Source organism: Oncorhynchus kisutch, linkage group LG22 (genome assembly GCF_002021735.2).
Source record: "Oncorhynchus kisutch isolate 150728-3 linkage group LG22, Okis_V2, whole genome shotgun sequence".
Taxonomy (NCBI): Eukaryota; Metazoa; Chordata; class Actinopteri; order Salmoniformes; family Salmonidae; genus Oncorhynchus; species Oncorhynchus kisutch.
The window spans coordinates 45,411,069-45,425,935 of NC_034195.2; positions in this window are offsets into that span (position 1 = coordinate 45,411,069).

A 14,867-nucleotide genomic window follows, 5' to 3' on the forward strand; every position below is an offset into this window, starting at 1 on the left:
AACACATGCCGAAAGTAACACGCCCAACATTTACCTGGAGCTAACTCTGCAAATAGCACTGCTATCGATCAATAATATAATAATACTCTAAGCAAAAAGGTTTATCTTTAAATTACAATATGTAGAATCTATGAGAATAGAACGTTTCGGAACTTTTGTGAAACATCACAGCACAGTTTAAAAATAGAAATAAAAAATGGAAGATGGGAGGGGTTGAGTGGAGCTATTGTAAAATATACTGTGTCCATAAAATGGATATTAAAGGTGTAAGTAGAAGTCTACGGGTCGTTGTCCATTCGTTTACTCCAATTAGGGGAAGGGTGGTAGGGTTAGGGGAAATATATTTTATATATATATATATTATATATTAACTCAGTAAAAAAAGAAACTGCATTGTCAACTGCATTCATTTTCAGCAAACTTAACATCTGTAAATATTTGTATGAACATAACAAGATTCAACAACTGATACATGAACTGAACAAGTTCCACAGACATGTGCCTAACAGAAATGGAATAATGTGTCTGTGAACAAAGGGGGGTCAAAATCAAAAGTAACAGTCCGTATCTGGTGTGGCCACCAGCTGCATTAAGTACTGCAGTGCATCTCCTCCTCATGGGCTGCACCAGATTTGCCAGTTCTTGCTGTGAGATGTTACCCCACTCTTCCAACAAGGCACCTGCAAGTTCCCGGACATTTCTTGGTGGAATGGCCCTAGCCCTCACCCTCCGATCCAACAGATCCCAGATGTGCTCAATGGGATTGAGATCTGGGCTCTTCGCTGGACATTGACATTCCTGTCTTGCAGGAAATCACACACAGATCGAGCAGTATGGCTGGTGGCATTGTCATGCTGGAGGGTCATGTCAGGATGAGCCTGCCAGAGTGGTACCACATGAGGGAGGAGGATGTCTTCCCTGTAACACACAGAGTTGAGATTGCCTGCAATGACAACAAGCTCAGTCCGATTATGCTGTGACACACCGTCCCAGACCATGACGGACCCTGCACCTCAAAATCGATCCCACTCCAGAGTACAGGCCTCAGTGTAACGCTCATTCCTTCGACGATCTACGTGAATCCGACCATCACCCTGGTGAGACAAAACCGCGACTCGTCAGTGAAGAACACTTTTTGACAGTCCTGTCTGGTCCAGCGATGGTGGGTTTGTGACCAACAGGCGACGTTGTTGCCGGTGATGTCTGGTGAGGACCTGCCTTAAAACAGGCCTACAAGCCCCCAGTCCAGCCTCTCACAGCCTATTGCGGACAGTCTGGGAACTGATGGAAGGATTGTGCGTTCCTGGTGTAACTCGGGCAGTTGTTGTTGCCCTCCTGTACCTGTCCCGTAGGTTTGATGTTCGGATGTACCGACCCTGTGCAGGTGTTGTTACATGTGGTCTGCCACTGCGAGGACAATTAGCTGTCTGTCCTGTCTCCCTGTAGCGCTGTCTTAGGCGTCTCACAGTATGGACGTTGCAATTTATTGCCCTGGCCACATCTGCAGTCCTCATGCCTCCTTGCAGCATGCCTAAGGCACGTTCACGCAGAGGAGCAGGGACCCTGGGCATATTTATTTAGGTGTTTTTAAGAGTCAGTAGAAAGGCCTCTTTAGTCTCCTAAGTTTTCATAACTGTGACCTTAAATGCCTACCATCTGTAAGCTGTTAGTGTCTTAACGACCGTTCCACAGGTGCATGTTCATTAATTGTTTATGGTTCATTGAACAAGCATGGGAAACAGTGTTTAAACCCTTTACAATGAAGATCTGGGAAGTTATTTGGATTTTACGAATTATCTTTGAAAGACAGGGTCCTGAAAAAGGGACGTTTCTTTCTTTTGTTGAGTTTAGTACCAGGCAAAAGCTTGGACATACCTACTCATTCAAGGGTTTTTCTTTATTTAGACTATTTCACACATTGCAGAATAATATTCCCCGCTACATATTGGTCGCCAAACCCACTGGCTCCAGGTCATCTATAAGTCTTTGCTAGGTAATGCCCCGCCTTACCTCAGCTCACTGGTCACCATAGCAACACCCACCCGTAGCACGGCTCCAGCAGGTATATTTCACTGATCATCCCCAAAGCATTTGGCCGCCTTTCCTTCCAGTTCTCTGCTGCCAATGACTGGAACGAATTGCAAAAATCACTGAAATTGGAGACTTTTATCTCCCTCACTAACTTTAAGCGTCATCTGTCAGAGCAGCTTACTGATCGCTGCAGCTGTACACAGCCCATCTGTAAATAGCCCATCCAACCAACTACCTACCTCATCCCCATATTTGTTTTTGTTTTTCTGTTCTTTTGCACACCAGTATTTCTACTTGCACATCCTCACCTGCACATATATCACTCCAGTGTAAATGGCTATATTGTAATTACTTCACCACTATGGCCTATTTATTGCCTTACCTCCTTACTTCATTTGAACACACTGTTTACCGATTTTTCTATTGTGTTATTGGCTGTATGTTTGTTTATCCCATGTGTAGCTCCGTGTTGTTTTTGTCGCACTGCTTTGCTTTATCTTGGCCAGGTCACAGTTGTAAATGAGAACTTGTACTCAACTGGCCTACCTGGTTAAATAAAGGTAAAAAGAGTAAATAGTGAAGACATCAAAACTATGAAATAACACATACGGAATCATGTAGTAAGCAAAAAAGTGTTAAATAAATCAAAGTACATTTTATATTTTATATTCTTCAAAGTAGCCACCCTTTGCCTTGATGACAGCTTTGCACACTTTTGGTATTCTCTCATCCAGCTTCATGAGGTAGTCACCTGGAATGCATTTCAATTAACAGTAGTACATTGTCTCAAGCAAGTGCCCTAAATGCAGCTGGTGGCCACACCAGGTACAGGTGTGCATTGTCTCATTAATGTGAAGACTGTTATATTGTCAAATCAATTCTCTAGGTATAATTATTACGTGATTAAACTAATCATGTAAACATTAGTTAACTAGGTGTCACCATCGTCGCAATGAGTGGACCAAGGTGCAGCGTGGTAGGCGTACATTTTCCTTTATTAAATGAACACCGAAAAAAAAAGAAAAAAAAAGAAACGTGAAGCTAATAATAGTGCTAACATGCAACTATCCATAGACAAGATCCCACAAACTAAAAGTGGGAAAAAGGCTGCCTAAGTATGATCCCAAATCAGAGACAACGATAGACAGCTGCCTCTGATTGGGAACCATACCCGGCCAACAAAGAAATAGAAAAACTAGAAAGCACATAGAAATAATAAACTAGAACACCCCCCAGTCACGCCCTGACCTACCCCACCATAGAAAATAAAGGCTTTCTATGGTCAGGACATGACACTAGGAAGTCAGGGCACCACAGGAAAGAGTTCATATTTCCAGATTTGAACTATCTATTTTCATATCTTATCGATTACAGTCACTTATTAATGTCTTACCTCATCAGTCATGTTCTCAACATTGCAAACACTTGAATATCTGCACGAACCCTAGCATAAATGATGAATCAGCGATATACCAATTGGCTTAATTATTAATTTACTAACTAACTAAATAATCACACAGAAGTACATAAACACACACAGGATAGGTTACAAATTGGTTACGAACATGATACAATGAAAATTCCCTAGGCTACTAAAGCGATATGACAACTTGGTAGACAAATGAAAGGTGTGGGGACAGATCATAGTGGGAAAGACAGAGTGGAAGAGACAGATAGTGGGCTTATTGTACATACATGTGGAAAATGCGCCCATCGTAAATATGGTTATTTAGCACCCTAACACCCTATTCATTCGGATTTAGAAATGCAACACATATTTATGCTTGTATGTCTTTGTTGTTACTCTGAAATTGCCAGTCTGTCTGGGGAGAGTAGTTTATCAGAAGTCTCTGGTACTGTCTGTTAAATCGGGTATGTCAGACGTACCAATGGTCGTTTGACAGGGAAATGTTCTCCAGAATGGTTCTTTCAGAGTGCCATTCGGTCGTTCGATCGGTCGCTTTACTAGACTAGTACTAGACTAGTACTTAAACAGCTGAATGTTCCTGTGTAGTCTTCAGTTTCAGAGATGACTTAACCATTTGTGACGTCCAGTTCGTATATCGGTCTATAGAGTGATAGATTTCCTAACCATCTGTAACGTATTCAGCTGGCGCTGCAGGTAACTGGACTGTATTTAAATATCCACGGACCACTTCAACTGGTTGGAATACAGAAATATTGTTTCATTATTAAACCTCTTTATTTTAAAGTTTTGGTGGGAGGAATGCCTTTGTTCTACAGAGTAAATCCTCTCTCAATACTGCATGTCCAGTGAAGAGAGTTTCTGTAAGGAATTTATGACCTGTTATGAAGTCATAAAACTGTGGGGAGAGAGAGAGAGAGGTAGAGAGAGAGATAGACAGAGAGAGAGACAGAGAGAGAGAGGTAGAGAGAGAGAGAGAGAGAGACAGAGAGAGAGACAGAGAGAGGTAGAGAGAGAGAGAGAGACAGAGAGAGAGAGAGACAGAGAGAGAGAGACAGACAGACAGACAGAGAGACATGCAAAAAATATCTTCCATGTACAACATAGAACACCAAATAATGCATGCAGAGCAGAATTAGGCCGATACCTGCTAATTATCAAAATCCAGAAAAGAGCCGTTCAATTCTACAAACACCTAAAAGGAAATGATTCCCAAATCTTCCATAACAAAGCCATCACCTACAGAAAGATGAACCTGGAGAAGAGTCCCCTAAGCAAGCTGGTCCTGGGGCTCTGTTCACAAACACAAACACACGTCACAGAGCCCCAGGACAGCAACACAATTAGACCCAACCAAATCACAAGAAAACAAAAAGATAATTCTTTACAATGTGTGAAGTAATTAACAAAAAAACAGAGCAAACATAAATTGCTATTTGGCCCTAAACACAGAGTATACAGTGGCAGAATACCTGACCACTGTGATTGGCCCAAACTTAAGGCAAACTTTGACTATGTACAGACTCAGTGAGCATGGCCTTGCTAATGAGAAAGGCCACCGTAGGCAGACCTGGCTCTCAAGAGAAGACAGGCTATGTGCACACTGCCCACAAAATGAGGTGGAAACTGAGCTGCACTTCCTAACCTCCTGCCCAATATATGCCCATGTTAGAGACACATATTTCCCTCAGATTACACAGATTCACAAAGAATTTGAAAACAAAGCCGATTTTGATCAACTCCCATATCTCCTGGGTGAAATACAACAGTGTGCCATCACAGCAGCAGGATTTGTGACCTGTTGCCACAAGAAAAGGTCAACCAGTGAAGAACAAACACCACTGTAAATACAACCTGTATTTTATGGTTATTTATTTTCCCTTTTGTACTTTAACCATTTGTACATCATTACAACACTGTATATATACATAATATGACATTTATAATGTCTTTATTATTTTGTAACTTCTGTGAGTGTAATGTTTACAGTTCATTTTTATTGTTTATTTCACTTTTGTATATTATCTACTTCACTTGCTTTGGCAATGTTAACATATGTTTCCCATGCCAATAAAGCCCCTTGAATTGAATTGAATTGAGACAGAGACAGAGACAGAGAGAGACAGAGAGAGACAGAGAGAGACAGAGAGAGACAGAGAGAGACAGAGAGAGACAGAGAGTGAATGGGAGAGAGGAAGAGAGGAAGAGAGGGAGGGAGGGAGGGAGGGAGGGAGGGAGGGAGAGAGAGAGAGAGAGAGAGAGAGGGAGGGAGGGAGGGAGGGAGGGAGGGAGGGAGGGAGGGAGGGAGGGAGGGAGGGAGGGAGGGAGGGAGGGAGGGAGGGGAGGGAAAGAGAGAGACAGAGAGAGAGAGAGAGAGAGAGAGGGTGGGCCGCCTATGATCCTCCCCCAAGGGCACGTCATGACACTTGTTAAATGTTAATTTGTGGAATTTCTTTCCTTAATGCTTTTAAGCCAATCAGTTGTGTGTTTACAAGGTAGGGGTGGTATACAGAAGATTGCCCAATTAAGTAAAAGACCAAGTGCATATTATGGCAAGAACAGCTCAAATACGTAAAGATAAATGACAGTCCATCATTACTTAAAGACATGAAGGTCAGTCAAACTGGAAAATTTCAAGAACTTTGAAAGTTTTGTCAAGCGCAGCCGCAAAAACCATCAAGCACTATTATGAAACTGGCTCTCATGAGGACCATCACAGGAGGGAAGACCCAGTGTTACCTCTGCTGCAGAGGATACGTTTATTAGAGTTAACTGCACCTCAGATTGCAGCCCAAATAAATGCTTCACAGAGTTCAAGTAACAGACACATCTCAACATCAACTGTTCAGAGGAGACTGTGTCAATCAGCCCTTCATGGTTGTATTGCTGCAAATAAACCACTACTAAAGGACACCAACAAGAAGAAGAGACTTGCTTGGGCCAAGAAACTCAAGCAATGGACATTAGACTGGTGGAAATCTGTCCTTTGGTCTGATGAGTCCAAATTTGAGATTTTTGAAACCAACTGCCTTTGTGAGACTTAAAGTAGGTGAACGCAGAGTAGGTGAACGGTATATATTTACATAATACAATATTTGGGATTGATGGAATATTAAAGCTGATATACCCTCTAAAAAAATGTAATCAAAAATCAAAATGCCTATTTTCTCAGATAACTCCGAAGCTTGAATGACGTAGTGAAGTCAGCACATTCCTAATTTGGAGGATGACCTCCCTGCAAAAAAACAATAAACGTTCCACTGCCAATGTTTGTCTATGGAGATTGCATGGCGGTGTGCTCAATTTTATACATCTGTCAGCAATGGGTGTGGCTGAAATATCCGAATCCACTCATTTGAAGGGGTGTCCACATACTTTTGTATATATAGTGTATATATCGTTGTATTTTTTAAAAACTTTCTCTTACTAAGCTAGTGATTGCAGCTAGCTTTAATTTATTTAACCTTTATTTAACTAGGCAAGTCAGTTAAGAACAAATTATTATTTATAATGACGGCCTACCGGAGAACAGTGGGTTAACTACCTTGTTCTGGGGCAGAATGACAGATTTTTACTTTGTCAGCTCGGGGATTCGGTTACTGGCCCAACACTCTAACCTCTAGTGAATAGTTTAGCCTACTTAATCACCAGGTTCAAACAGAGAGCGATACTATGTTAGCGATACTATGTTAGCTAGCTGGCTATGGTTAGCCAACACTGGAACTCTTCCAAGCCAAAGTAAGCCTTTTGTTTTATTAATTTATTGACACTGGGGCCCAACGGTGTATCTGCTAAACTGCTTGCTGACTGTACACTCACTCTACTGCATTATTGTAGAGGGTTTACTATGACGTTAACTCTGTTAGCTATGTTGACTATGACGTTATCTAATAAGGTGACGACAATGTAGGCTGTGTGTAATGGTTAGCGCTTACATGTATGATATGAAGGTTTGGTTTGGAAATGTTTTTTTTCGCCTGGTCACAGACAGCTGATGTGTTGCACACTGAAGTCAACAAACAAAGGGTAAAGGTGAGAGGAAGAGAGCGCGTAGATGCGAGAAAGAATCATACAATGAACAAAGTGATCATGCTGTTTGTATGTTGCTGCTATGAAAGTGAACTGTGTTTGCGTGTGATCAGGGTTGTATTCATTCTGACGATTCTGTTGAAAAACGTTTCTTAAACGTAAGCAAACCGAACGAAACAGGGATCAACATATCTGAATTTGTCATATAGAAACTCTCATTTGCAACTGTTAAAATAATGATTACACCCTAGATTAGCAAGATGTAGGCAAGAGTGTTCAAGGCGTTATTGAATGTATATCTGTATAAATTAACACTCTTTATGGAGGAATTATGGTTTCAACTGTACCGGCAGATGGCAGACAGCGTGTATGGCGTTTTATGGGCGAGCAGTTTGTTGATGTCAACGTTATGAACTGAGTTCCCCATGGTGGCGGTGGGGCTATGTTATGGGCAGGCATAAACTATTGACAACTATTGACATAAACTATTATCAATGGCAACCTGAATGCACAGAGATACCATGATGAGATCCTGAGGCTCATTATAGTGCCATTCATCCACTGCCAACACCTCATGTTTCAGCATGATAATGTGCGGCCCCATGACACAATGATCTGTACACAATTCCTGGAATCTGAAAATGTCCCTGTTCTTCCATGACCTGGATACTCACCAGACATGTCACCCATGGCGCCTGCTTGGGATGCTCTGGATCGACATGTACGACAGAGCATTCCAGTTCCTGCCAATATCCAGCATCTTCTCACAGCTGTTGAAGAGGACTGGGACAACATTACACAATCCACAAGTAACAGCCTGATTAACTCTACGCGAAAGAGCTGCATGAGACAAATTTGATTTGATTTACTAGGATCCCAATTAGCCGACACCAATGGCAACAGCTAGTCTTACTGGGGTCCGACATATAACGAAAAATACATTACAGACAAAAGACTTTACAATTACATGCATTTAAAAACATGAACATGTAGTGTGTGTGTGCATCAGTTACACATACATGTCAGTACATACACACAACAAGTTGGTCACATGGGGGAGAGGCTTTGTGCTGTGAGGTGTTACTTGATTTGTTTTTTATTTGGTCAGATTGTAACGGCGTTCTTCGTTTGTTGAAAGAGAGGACCGAAATGCAGCGTGGTGGTTACTCATGTCTTTAATGAAGAAAAGTGCGATACATGAAAATAACTAAGAAATACAAAAACAACAAACGGAACGTGAAACCTAATTACAGCCTATCTGGTGAAACTACACAGAGACAGGAACAATCACCCACAAAAGACAAAGCGAAACTCAGGCTACCTAAATACGGTTCCCAATCAGAGGCAACGAGAATCACCTGACAGCTGATTGAGAACCGCCTCAGGCAGCCAAGCCTATACAACACCCCTAATCAGCCGCGATCCCAAATACAACAAACCCCAATACGAAATACAACACGTAAACCCCTGTCACACCCTGGCCTGACCAAATATATAACGAAAACACAAAACACTAAGACCAAGGCGTGACAGAACCCCCCCCCCCAAGGTGCGGACTCCCGAACGCACCTCAAAACCAAAGGGAGGATCCGGGTGGGCGTCTGTCATTGGTGGCGGCTCCGGCTCGGGACGTGGACCCCACTTCATTAATGTCCTCGTTCCTCCCCTTCGCGTCCTGGGATAATCCACCCTCGCCGCCGACCATGGCCTAATAGTCCTCACCCACAACCCCACAGAACTAAGGAGCAGCTCGTGACTGAGGGGCATCTCGGGACTGAGGGACAGCTCGGGACTGAGGGGCAGCTCGGGACTGAGGGGCAGCTCGGGACTGAGGGGCAGCTCGGGACTGAGGGGCAGCTCGGGACTGAGGGGCAGCTCGGGACTGAGGCAGCTCGGGACTGAGGGGCAGCTCGGGACTGAGGGGCAGCCCGGAACTGAGGGGCAGCCCGGAACTGAGGGGCAGCCCGGAACTGAGGGGCTGAGAGGAAGTACTGAGAGGAAGCCCAGTACTGAGATGAAGCTCAGGTAGGTAGTAGGCTCCGGTAGATCCTGGCTGGCTGGCGGATCTGGAAGATTCAGGTTGACTAGCAGATCTGGAAGATTCTGGTTGACTAGCAGATCTGGAAGATTCTGGTTGACAGGCTGATCTAGCTGCTCTATGCAGACTGACAGCTCTGACTGCTCCATGCAGGCTGACAGCTCCTTGCAGACTGACAGCTCTGGCTGCTTCATGCAGACTGACAGCTCTGACTGCTCCATGCAGGCTGACAGCACCCTGCAGACTGGCAGCTCCTTGCAGACTGACAGCTCTGACTGCTCCATGCAGGCTGACAGCTCCTTGCAGACTGACAGCTCCTTGCAGACTGGCAGCTCCTTGCAGACTGGCAGCTCCTTGCAGACTGGCAGCTCCTTGCAGACTGGCAGCTCCGTGCAGACTGGCAGCTCCGTGCAGACTGGCAGCTCCGTGCAGACTGGCAGCTCCTTGCAGACTCGCAGCTCCTTGCAGACTCGCAGCTCCTTGCAGACTGGCAGCTCCTTGCAGACTGACATCTCTGGCTGCTTCATGCAGACTGACAGCTCTAACTGCTCCATGCAGGCTGACAGCTCCTTGCAGACTGACAGCTCCTTGCAGACTGGCAGCTCTGGCTGCTTCATGCAGACTGACAGCTCTGACTGCTCCATGCAGGCTGACAGCACCCTGCAGACTGGCAGCTCAGGCTGCTTCAAACAGGCAGGAGGCTCCGGCAGCGCTGTAGAGAAGAAAGGCTCTGATAGCGCTGAACAGGCGGGAGACTCCGACAGCGCAGGAGAGGAGGAAAACGCTGGCTGCGCTGAACAGGCGGGAGACTCCGACAGCGCAGGAGGGAAGGAAGGCTCTGGCTGTGCAGAACAGGCGGGAGACTCCGACAGAGCAGGAGAGGCGAGGCGCACTGTAGGCCTGATGCGTGGTGCGGGCACTGGTGATACTGGAGCGAGGACACGCACAGGAAGCCTGGTGCGGGGAGCTGCTACCGGAGGACTGGTGTGTGGAGGTGGCTCTGGATAGACCGGACCGTGCAGGCGCACTGGAGCTCTTGAGCACCGAGCCTGCCCAAGCTTACCTGGCTCGATGCCCACTCTAGCCCGGAAAATACGAAGGCCTGGTATGAACCTTACCGGGCTATGCACCCGCACTGGAGACACCATGCGCTCACTAGCATAACACGGTACCTGCCCGGTCTCTTTAGCCCACCGGAAAGCACAGGGAGTTTGCGCAGGTCTCCTACCTGGCATAGCCATACTCCCTGTAAGCCCCCCCCCCCCCAATAATTTTTTGGGGTTGTTTCTCGGGCTTCCTTGCCAACCGTGTTCCCTCGTATCGCCGGCTCCTATCTCCTGCTGCCTCTGCTTCCTCCTTGGGGCAGCGATATTCACCAGGCTGAGCCCAGGGTCCTCTTCCGTCTAATATCATCTCCCAAGACCAGAAGTCCTTATATCGCTGCTCCTCATGATTAACAGTGAGAGTTGGCTCAGGTCTGACTCCTGACTCTGCCACTCTCTCCCTGAGCCCCCCCCCCCAATATCTTTTTTTACAAAAGACAAAGTGAAACTCAGGCTACCTAAATACGGTTCCCAATCAGAGGCAACGAGAATCACCTGACAGCTGATTGAGAACCGCCTCAGGCAGCCAAGCCTATACAACACCCCTAATCACCCGCGATCCCAAATACAACAAACCCCAATACGAAATACAACACGTAAACCCCTGTCACACCCTGGCCTGACCAAATATATAACGAAAACACAAAACACTAAGACCAAGGCGTGACACAGATCAGATACTGACTGGTTTTCTGATCCACGGCCCTACATTTTTTTAAAGATGCGTATCTGTATTCCCAGTCATGTAAAATCCATAGATTAGGACCTAATGAATTTATTTAAATTGACTGATTTCCTTATGTACTATAACTCAGGAAAATCTTTGAAATTGTTGCATGTTGCGTTTAGGTTTTTATCTTTATTATTCTGGTGGTCAATTACCTTATGCCATGGAAATGTGATAAGCATGATGAGTTTTCCATTTGCGAAGAGAATGAAGACTTTTATTCTATCAAGGCACGAGGAGCGCGCATGACAAGGACAGCTGGAGCGAACCTGATTGGTCGGGCTAAGCATGAAGTCATTGAAAAGGGTGAGAAAGATCTCCTACCACATTCCCATTAAAGTGAGATGAGAAGATGGTGGTTAATGCAGCTATTATGTGATCCAATTTAGTCCGATTAATACCGTAAGGGAAAATACTGTGGTTGCGCAACATTGTGATGTTGACACATGGTTCATTTTCATAAATTACGAACCTATAGCATTAATTATTACAATTCTAGCCTACTTAAACACCAGACGCAAACAGAGGGATACTATGTTAGCTAGCTGGCTATGGCTATCCAACACTGGAACTCTTCCAAGCCAAAGTAAGCTTTTGGTTTTATTAATTTATTGTCACTGGGGACTGACGGTGTATCTGCTAAACTGTTTGCTGACTGTACACACACTCTCAAATTCTACATGTGACCTTTGGAAAATAAAAAATGGTTCCCAAATGCTCTGTGTGACCACCCACCAACATGGCTGATGAAATAGGCGTTCTTACCATTAATTAAAAAATTATCCTCATTTGGCTGGTGGCGGGTGTTCATTTCCAACCCTGCTAATGTTGCATGCGCCATGCTCTACCAACTGAGCCACACGAGACAACATACACATGCTTGAATGATTATGTTGTAATGTTTTAAACAACTATTCCAGACATCTGAAAGGTACCTATTCACATCTGTGTGGCTCTCCAAAACATGTGAGAGTTTCATATGATTCACTAGATCTAATCTCAATTTTCCGACACAGCTCAGAACAATGACCACCAATCTATATCTTAACATGGCAGTGAAGGGATTTTACATCCCCTTTTCAAGTAAATGCGTACAAGTTTGGTATGTGGAACATACTAGATCTAGGCTACATCCCAATTGCCACCCATTTCTCTACATAGTACACTACTTTTGACCAAAGCCCTCTGGGGCCTGGTCAAAAGTAGTGCACTACTGCATATAGTGAATAGGGTTCCATTTGGAACACATGCATAGTGTTTCTAAGTACTTTGTCTAATATCCATGTCTCTCTAAAGCGTGTCTGATACTTGAGCATCCGTGACTAGAGAACCACGAGGGAGGAACGTGTGTTTTTGGGTCAAGGAGGTTTGGAGGAGAGCAAAGAGGAGAGGATGTACTTACTGGGAAAGCCAGCCTATTTAGAGAACTGGTGGTTGTAATATATTTTATGTTTAGTATTTTAAGGCCAAATCCTGAAACTGGCTTGACGTCCAGGATCAATAAACGCCAAAGTCTCGAGCTGTTTGCGCAGATCTTTAGTCTGAATAATACCCAGAAGTAACAACTGGTATGATACATCATCATTGATTGTTAACATTTCAAAGTTAAAATGATATGTTTATTCTAAATGTCAATAGACAACAGAACAGAGAGGACAACTTCTGGAAACCAAGGCAAAGCGCTAGGGCTAAATTGACATTGCCTAGGCTCTATTTTAAGTCAATGTATTTTGTGTGAGCTCAAATTATGTTGTCATCCATTTGATGAACATCAGATTGATATACTTAAACTGGGTTGGGGTCAATTCAAAGTCAATTCTGTAATCTTGGGAGATCAGTTGAAATAACAATTTAACAACAATATGTAGTGTCATTTTATTGGATCCATTTTTCATAGGTGTGACATGCATTGTAAAATAGAAAAAGACCTGGAATTAGTACTAAATTCAGGTAAAACTAAGTATATGTTGTTCTCTAGAGTGTTAAAAAAAAAGGTATGCCAGCAGCATACCACCCTGCACACCACTGCTGGCTTGCTTCTGAAGCTAAGCAGAGTTGGTCCTGGTCAGTTCCTGGATGGGAGACCAGATGCTGCTGGAAGTGGTGTTGGAGGGCCAGTAGGAGGCACTCTTTCCTCTGGTCAAAAAAAAAAAAAAAATCCAGTGACACTGCCCTGTGTAGGGTGCTGTCTTTCAGATTGGATGTCCTGGCTAAATTCCCAATCTGGCCCTCAAACCATCACGGTCACCTAATAATCCCCAGTTTACAATTGGCTCATTCATCCCCTGTAACTATTCCCCAGGTTGTTGCTGCAAATGTGAATATTTTCTCAGTCAACTTTCCTGGTAAAACAACAGATAAATAAAAAGTCTCATGATTTAAGCATATGTACTTTGGTTGGTGTCCATATTGATCGTGTCTGGGCATCTGGATAGATAAAAAGCATATTGATGAGTTAGTTGAGAATAAAAATGGGCTTCTTCTATAGAAATTGGTCTCGCCTCTCGCTAAATAGTAGGAAGCAGATTATTCAGTTCTTAAATATGATGTTGTGGTGCCTCTAGGGAAATTCAGAAAGCTGATTGAGGACCCTCTAGGGAAATTCAGAAAGCTGATTGAGGACCCTCTGGGGAAATTCAGAAAGCTGATTGAGGACCCTCTGGGGAAATTCAGAAAGCTGATTGAGGACCCTCTAGGGAAATTCAGAAAGATGATTGAGGACCCTCTAGGGAAATTCAGAAAGCTGATGGAGGACCCTCTAGGGAAATTCAGAAAGCTGATGGAAGGCCCTCTAGGGAAATTCAGAAAGCTGATGGAAGGCACTCTAGGGAAATTCAGAAAGCTGATGGAAGGCCCTCTAGGGAAATTCAGAAAGCTGATGGAGGACCCTCTAGGGAATTTCAGAAAGCTGATGGAGGACCCTCTAGGGAAATTCAGAAAGCTGATGGAGGACCCTCTAGGGAAATTCAGAAAGCTGATGGAGGACCCTCTAGGGAAATTCAGAAAGCTGATGGAGGACCCTCTAGGGAAATTCAGAAAGCTGATGGAGGACCCTCTAGGGAAATTCAGAAAGCTGATTGAGGACCCTCTAGGGAAATTCAGAAAGCTGATGGAGGACCCTCTAGGGAAATTCAGAAAGCTGATTGAGGACCCTCTAGGGAAATTCAGAAAGCTGATTGAGGACCCTCTAGGGAAATTCAGAAAGCTGATGGAAGGCCCTCTAGGGAAATTCAGAAAGCTGATTGAGGACCCTCTAGGGAAATTCAGAAAGCTGATTGAGGACCCTCTAGGGAAATTCAGAAAGCTGATGGAAGGCACTCTAGGGAAATTCAGAAAGCTGATGGAGGACCCTCTAGGGAAATTCAGAAAGCTGATGGAAGGCCCTCTAGGGAAATTCAGAAAGCTGATGGAGGACCTTATTATTGATGGTGTTTTTTTTTATTACTGGGTTTTTCTTTCTGCTTGAATTTTGTATTTATATATGCGTATTTTCTGTCATTTATGTAATTCAGG